The 7416-nt window shown below is 47.4% G+C and overlaps 1 protein-coding gene across 4 annotated transcripts in view; it reads left to right on the top strand.

The window, feature by feature from the left end:
• Positions 1-2258: 2258 nt before the first annotated feature.
• The window catches only part of N4BP2 (NEDD4 binding protein 2), a 28886-nt gene continuing 23728 nt past the window's right edge, over positions 2259-7416 (top strand). For 2 of the 4 annotated variants that reach the window (XM_082238000.1, XM_082238003.1), the window contains exon 1: positions 2259-2371. The gene's annotated coding sequence lies outside the window, so the exon portion shown is untranslated. Of the gene's footprint in view, positions 2372-4067; positions 4148-7416 lie in introns of all 4 variants that reach the window. The other 2 variants (XM_082238001.1, XM_082238002.1) reach the window with 2 other exon arrangements.

Genomic DNA, 7416 nt, shown 5'->3' with positions numbered 1-7416 from the left:
TGTCGAAGCAATGATTCTTCAACATCCACTTTGTTGGACTGGTCATGTGCGGATGCCTGATTATGGTCTTCCAAAGCAACTACACTGGTACCTCGGGTTAAGAACTTTATTCGTTCCAGAGGTCCGTTCTTAACCTGAAACTGTTCTTAACCTGAAGCACCACTTTAGCTAATGGGGCCTCCTGCTGCTGCCGTGCCGCTGGAGCACAATTTCTGTTCTCACCCTGAAGCAAAGTTCTTAACCCAAGGTACTATTTCTGGGTTATGAAGTGTATGTAACCCAAGGTACCACTGTACAGTCATACCTCGGGTTGAATGTGCTTCAGGTTGAGCGCTTTCAGCTTGTGCTCCGCAGCAACCCGAAAGTAACGGAGCTCGTTACTTCCAGGTTTCGCCGCTTGTGCATGCGCAGATGCTCAAAATGACATCAAGTGCCTGCGCAGAAGTGGCAAGACGTGACACGCACAAATGTGCCGTCGCGTCTTACGTTCCATTCAGGATGCGAACGGGGCTCCAGAACGGATCCCGTTCGCATCCCAAGGTACCACTGTACTCTATTCCGAACTTATAAATTGAAAGTGTAATGCTGGTGGTCAACAAAAGAGGTTTAAAGACTCTCTCAAGGCAAATCCAAAAAAATGTAGCATAAACACCAACAACTCAGAAACACTTGCCTGTGAGAGCTCCAATTGGAGAACAGCCTTTACCAAAGGTGTCATGGGCTTTGAAAACACTCGAACTCAGAACGAAAGGGAGAAGTCTGCGACCAGAAGAAGGAGGAGTATCAGGAAGAGTGGATTAAATTTAATGATTACTTAGTTAAATATGTTAAGTTAAATTAACTGAAAACAGCTTGCAGATACTTAATTGGCTTAGGATTTTATTTATGTTAAGTGATGAATTAATATGTTTAAGTTCATAATGTGAAGATCTAAGGATGTTAATGTTTAAGTTAAATTTTATAAGAACTGTGATTTAGAAAACCGTTAAAAGGATATGGAATGAAATTCAACCATGGGGAAGCGGGTAACTACTTAACAAAGTTAATAAGTGTAATTTTCAATAAGGCTATGATTTATGTTTGTTTGTCTTGTGTGTTTGTTTGTTTATAATATTGTGAAAACCAATAATTTTTTTTGAAAAACCGGCAAAACTAGGGAAAATGTATAAAACAGGAAATAAGGTTTGCTAGAAGTGTAAAATCAAAGAAGGCAATTTTTTCCATATGTGGCGGACATGCGAAGAAATGAAGAAATATTGGGAACTTATTTATAATGAGTTTAAAAAAATGTTTAAATATACTTTTCCCAAAAGACCAGAGGCCTTCCTACTAGGAATAATTGGGGATGAAATAAAAAAAGAAGATAAGACATTATTCCAGTACGCTACAGTTGCCGCTAGAATATTAATTGCCCAAAATTGGAAAAGTCCAAATACCCCAGCGATTAGAGATTGGCAAATAAAATTATTTGAATTTGTTGAACTAGCAAAAATGACACAAAAAATCAGAAATCAAAAAAATACAAAGTTTATTAGCGACTGGAACAAATTTATGATATATATTGAAGGGAATTATAGAAACTTAAAAACTATAGCAGGTTTGACATAGATCTTATGATGTATAAACCATTAACAATTATCGGCTGCAGGAGAAAGAAATTACAGTACTTATACTAAGAAGCCTGAAATCGGTAGGGATGGAGGTCAATAGGTGTGTAGAGGAATGATTTAAGCATTTAAAGACATAAAGATTCAAGTGTGAAGACAAAGAACTGTAATGGAAATTGATGTTATTTTTATATCTTTTTTTTGTAATTGTTGATTTGTTTTCCCTTTTGGTTATCTAAATGAAATTCAATAAAAAGAAATGAAAAAAAATTATTATTTTTTGAAAAAAGAAACAACCAACCGTGTTCACGGAAGACAATCTTACTTGCCTACGAGGGATCGCCAAAGAAGGAAAGAAGAGGAGAGGATCCAGCCCCGCCCCCTGCATCACACGGGGTTGGACTAGATGACCCTCGGGTTCCCTCCCTGGATTCTCCGAAACCCAGCGGCGTTTTTCTCTAACTGGGAAGCCCCGAGGCCTCTTCCTTGCCGCCGTCGCCTCACACTTCCCCTCCTGGAAGTAGCCCGGTGTGAGGCCTAGGCCGCCCCCGCCTCGCGGCGCCTCTGCCCGCCCTGGACGCGCGGCCGCCGCCGCCGCTCCTCCTGAGCTGCAGTCCCGGGACCGGCCTTGGAGAGGCGCTGCGTCCCCGGCTTCGAGGCCTAGCAAGCCCGCGAGCCTGTGGATCCCTACGCGACTCGCGCCTGGCCGAGAGCGCCGCGGGCACGGAGACGAAAGGGTCGGAGGCGGCCGCCGCGGCCGTGAGGTAAAATCGAGCGCGGGGGTCTGAGGGAGGGGGAAAACAGGCCTCTCGCCTCCCTCGGCCGTCGGACGGCTCGGCCGCCTTCCTCGGGCCTCATTCCGCCCCCTTTGGAGGCCGGCCGGGGAAATGCCTCGAGGGCGAGCGGGGCTCCCGGCTTCCCCTCAGCCCCCTTCCCTTTGTCTCGCCTTTGCCCCCCCACTTTTTTCCCAGCGGCGGGAGCGGGGCTCGCTCCGGAACTCATGGCCTCTGAGCGTGTGCAGAGTGCCGTCGCTTTTCGCCGCGCCGCCCCTCGGCCCCGCGGCTTCCTCCTTTTTGCTGGAAGGGAAATGTTCGCGGGGATGTGGCAAGGGAGGCTGTCTGTGTCTCTTTCCCACGGAGAGGTGTTTGTTTTGTTGGTTTGCTTTGCATTCTCATTTCTTTATTTTTAGATTTGAAGGTGTGCGAATACTTCAGAGGCTCATCTTCAGAGTTTTCTGCCGGCCCCTAGTCTTTCATAGACCGAGCTCGACCATGATAAAACCAGCAGATACATTTTCGGGATCTGGATTTTAGCAGAGATCAAGCGCCTCTTCCCTAATTGCTTGTCAGTGTAAAGGGAGGTGTATAAAAAGCTGGAAACATGGCTGCAATGAAAGGGAAAAAAATCATTCCAAGAGTTGCTATGTTCTGTTGCCTTGGCTATCTATTTTGGGGTTTTTTTTTGCAAGTGTATAGAACTCCAAAAGTTCTTACAACTACCTAATTACAGTATAAGGCATTTTAAAATTTAATTTCTAGAATTGTAGTACAAGGAAAACAAAACGCAAAGAGTGCCCAACTAGTATTTCTCTCTCACATTATTATTTTGTTTAAATTTTGAGAAACATGTAGTCAGCTTTAATGCACTTTTCAAGTTTATTTATTACGGAAATACTTTCATTTGTATGCAGCTTTTCCATTTAAATATGCTCAGAGCTCACAACAGAACATAAATTCCAATCAATAAATCCTTACAATAACAATTAATTACTAAATCATTTCAAAAACTACCCAGCCAGATGGGTGCGGTATAAATATTGAAATATTAATATTCATTATTAAATAACTTTATTATATGAACATTATATAACATTTAAAAAATCACCCTAAAAGCATAATGACTTATCAGTGCAATTGTTTGTAACAGCTTAAAATAAGCACATGCTCATCCTGAGTTTCAGCAGAAAGCAAAACAACCTCCAACCAAAAAAGATGTGGTTTCCGGTTATTTAATAGGTGGAGGCAACAAATGACCTTTTAAAAACAAGTGACACATTTAAGACCAGGTTTTAATTTTGTTGCCAGACAGGTCGGGTAGATAACCATGTTGCAATTAAAACACTCAAGTCCTCAGATGATTCATGTAGCTGACTTGTAAAGATGGAGAAGAGGAGCCCTACTTTAAATTGTTTTGCCTTTTTAAAAAGTTTCTTCCCCCCCCTTGGTGCTAGCTTGGGTAATAATTTTTAGGAGGGGTAGTTGAACACTTAGTCATGTAAACATGCAAAAGTTCCCTTCTCATTGTTTTTTAAAAGTAAATTTTTAATAATCTGTTCCTCTTCTCCAAACGTCTAAGAGGTAGCCATAATCCATTGAGTAAATAAGCCATTGTAAAACAAGAGTCATTTGATTAATGTTACATAGTTATAAATCAGTGAAACATTTATGTGTTTTTTTGTAGGGGAAACACTCTTGGGCAATAGATACATCTGTGGAAAACATGGTAATTTTATGACATGATCTTAAAGTTATATTTTCCAGGTTTATATTCACAGATACTTTGTGTGCTTTTGTTAAGCTGCCATGCTTGATGAAAAGTTCATAATAGGTTTTTTTGCTAGGAAAGCAGCAATGAGTGAGAATGTTTTACACGGATTACCATATTTTTTGCACCATAACACTCACTTTTTTCCTCCTAAAAAGTAAGGGGAAATGTCTGTGCGTGTTATGGATGGAATGCTTACGGGTGGCATGCCTACGGATTTTCCTCCTCTAAAAACTACGTGCGTGTTATGGTCGGGTGCATGTTATAGAGCGAAAAATACAGTACTTCGTGAGTTCTGTTGGTGCTAAAACAAACCTGTGTAAGTGGGCTCAAGGGTAAAACTCTGAACTCTTAATTTGCTGCACTTATGCATGAGTCATCATAATCTGTTAAGCAGACACCTCTCGACCATAACATCCTTCTGGACCGTCTAGAGGGGTTGGGAGCTGGGGGCACTGTTATACAGTGGTTTCGCTCCTTCCTCCTGGGCCGTGTTCAGAAAGTGGTGGCGGGGGAAGAGTGTTCAGACCCTTGGGCCCTCACTTGTGGGGTGCCTCAGGGTTCCATCCTCTCCCCCATGCTTTTTAACATCTATATGAAGCCGCTGGGAGAGATCATCAGGGGGTTTGGACTGGGTGTCCATCAATATGCAGATGATACCCAGCTCTACCTCTCTTTCAAATCAGAACCAGTGAAGGCGGTGAAGGTCCTGTGTGAGTGCCAGGAGGCGGTTGGAGGATGGATGGCGGCTAATGGATTGAAGTTGAATCCTGACAAGACAGAAGTACTGTTTTTGGGGGACAGGAGGCGGGCTGGTGTGGAGGACTCCCTGGTCCTGAATAGGGTAACTGTGCCCCTGAAGGACCAGGTGCGTAGCCTGGGAGTCATTTTGGACTCACAGCTGTCCATGGAGGCGCAGGTCAATTCTGTATCCAGGGCAGCTGTCTACCAACTCCACCTGGTACGCAGGCTGAGACCCTACCTGCCCGCGGACTGTCTGGCCAGAGTGGTGCATGCTCTAGTTATCTCCCGCTTGGACTACTGCAATGCGCTCTACGTGGGGCTACCTTTGAAGGTGACTCGGAAACTACAGCTAATCCAGAATGCGGCAGCTAGACTGGTGACTGGGGACGGCCACCGAGACCACATAACACCGGTCTTGAAAGACCTACATTGGCTCCCAGTACGTTTCCGAGCACAATTCAAAGTGCTGGTGTTGACCTTTAAAGCCCTAAACGGCTTCGGCCCAGTATACCTGAAGGAGCGTCTCCACCCCCATCGTTCTGCCCGGACACTGAGGTCCAGCGCTGAGGGCCTTCTGGCGGTTCCCTCATTACGAGAAGCGAAGCTACAGGGAACCAGGCAGAGGGCCTTTTCAGTGGTGGCGCCCGCCCTGTGGAATGCCCTCCCATTGGATGTCAAGGTGATGGACAACTACCTGACATTCAGAAGACATCTTAAGGCGGCCCTATTCAGGGAAGCTTTTAATGTATGATATTTTAGTGTTTTTTGGTTTCTGTGGAAGCCGCCCAGAGTGGCTGGGGAAACCCAGCCAGATGGGCGGGGTACAAATAATAAATTATTATTATTATTATTATCTCTACAAGTAGATTCACTCATTATTTAATTTAACAAGTTTTAGTCTGTCTTTCAGGGCTCTCACAAGGCAGTTTACAAAATTATAAAATTCATAAAAAATACAATTATGAAAAACAGAAAAATTAGCAGTAGCTAAATATTTGTTTCCAGGTGCAGCACAATTCACAGGCACACTTTTTTCAGGTGCAGCACAATGCAGGGTTAAATTAAAGTGTCATCAGGGTTGTTCAAGGCCACCCATGATAAGGCTATGTGTATTTGTCTGCAAAGGGGGTTCAAAAGGTGTGGAGCTACTATTAAGAAACCCCTGTCCCAGGGAATCGCTTGCCTAATGGTTCTGACTGGTGGATTGGAGAGCAAGGCCTCTGATGCACATTCTAATGCTTGGGCAGGCTTATGCATGTGTAGGTTATCCTTCAAATAATGTGGTCTCGAGCCATGCAGGGTTTTATCATTCAAAGCCTTTAATTGGACCCAGAAATGATTAGGCCAGTGTTTCCCAACCACTGTTCCGTGGCACACTAGTGTGCCGCGAGATGTTGCCTGGTGTGCCGCGGGAAAAATTAAAAAATTTGAAAGATTTTTTTTAAAAAAAAGTCAAATTTTCGATTGGGGCGCCGTCACTAGATGACCCCTGGGGTTCCCTCCCTCCCTCCCGCTCTGCGCCTCCCTCCTCCTCCGGGGAGGCCCTTCCTGGCTCTCGGCCAAGGCTTGGCGGCTGCCACTCACTCACTCGCTCGCCCACCCGTCCCTCCATCCCTGCACCCGGCCTCTCCCCCTCTGTCCCCGGCGCGGAGGCTGCCGGGATCCGTAGTCCCCTCGCCCTTGGGCTCCGCGCCCGCGCGGGGTGCGCAAACTACGTTTCCCAGCGTGGCCTGGCGGGCCGGGCGTTTTGTTTGAAGCGCTCTTCTCCCGGCCATGGAATGAGCGCAACGGCGGCGGCCGGGCGGGCAGGGGCTCTTCCGCACAGACCCCGCGCAGCCTGCCTGCGCCCCCGCGGAGATCGGGCGGCAGGATGGAGCCCGGGGATCCCCGCGGAGGCGGAGCGGCGGAGGCGGAGGCTGCCCCCCAGGTAGGGCTGCGTCGGGGGGGGGTTATTTTTGCAATGCTGCATCCGCGCCAGAGGGGACGCATCAGACCGCGGGGAGACCCCTTGGCGGGCGTGCAAGGCAATGCATGCGTGCAGGCGTTGCATGGAGTGCAGTGCAATGCAATGGCAACGCGGCGCCCTGCATGCATGCATGCAACTTCCACCGGCGCTCCGGACTTGGCAGGTGAGGGGGGTCCCCAGTGGGCGGCAGAGAGAGCCGGGAGGGCGAAGGGGAGCCGGGGGGGGAGCAGCGCTGCTCCCTGAGCCGAGCCCGGGGGGAAACTTCAGCGTTGTTGCGCCGGGTGTTGGAAGCGGAGGCTGGCGGGGGCCCCTCACCTGCAAAACCTGGTCGCCTCTCATATATTTCGTGCATTGCATTCATCGCCCGCTTTCTCCTCCAAGGAGCTCCCGGGGGCGCGCGTGGTTCTCCCCGTGTTATCCTCGCAACAACAGCCCTGCAAGGTGGGTCAGGCGAGTGGCCCAAGGGAGCACCCAGGGATTGTCCTGGCCAGGTGGGGTGATTTGAACCCTGCTCTCTGCCCGGTCTTCGTCCTCATTTAGCCCCCACATGTGCAT

This window comes from Podarcis vaucheri, assembly GCF_965113315.1.
Source record: "Podarcis vaucheri genome assembly, chromosome: 9".
Classification (NCBI taxonomy): Eukaryota; Metazoa; Chordata; class Lepidosauria; order Squamata; family Lacertidae; genus Podarcis; species Podarcis vaucheri.
The sequence above is the reverse complement of the archived record's forward strand: the minus strand, read 5'-3'. Positions and strand labels throughout refer to the sequence as shown.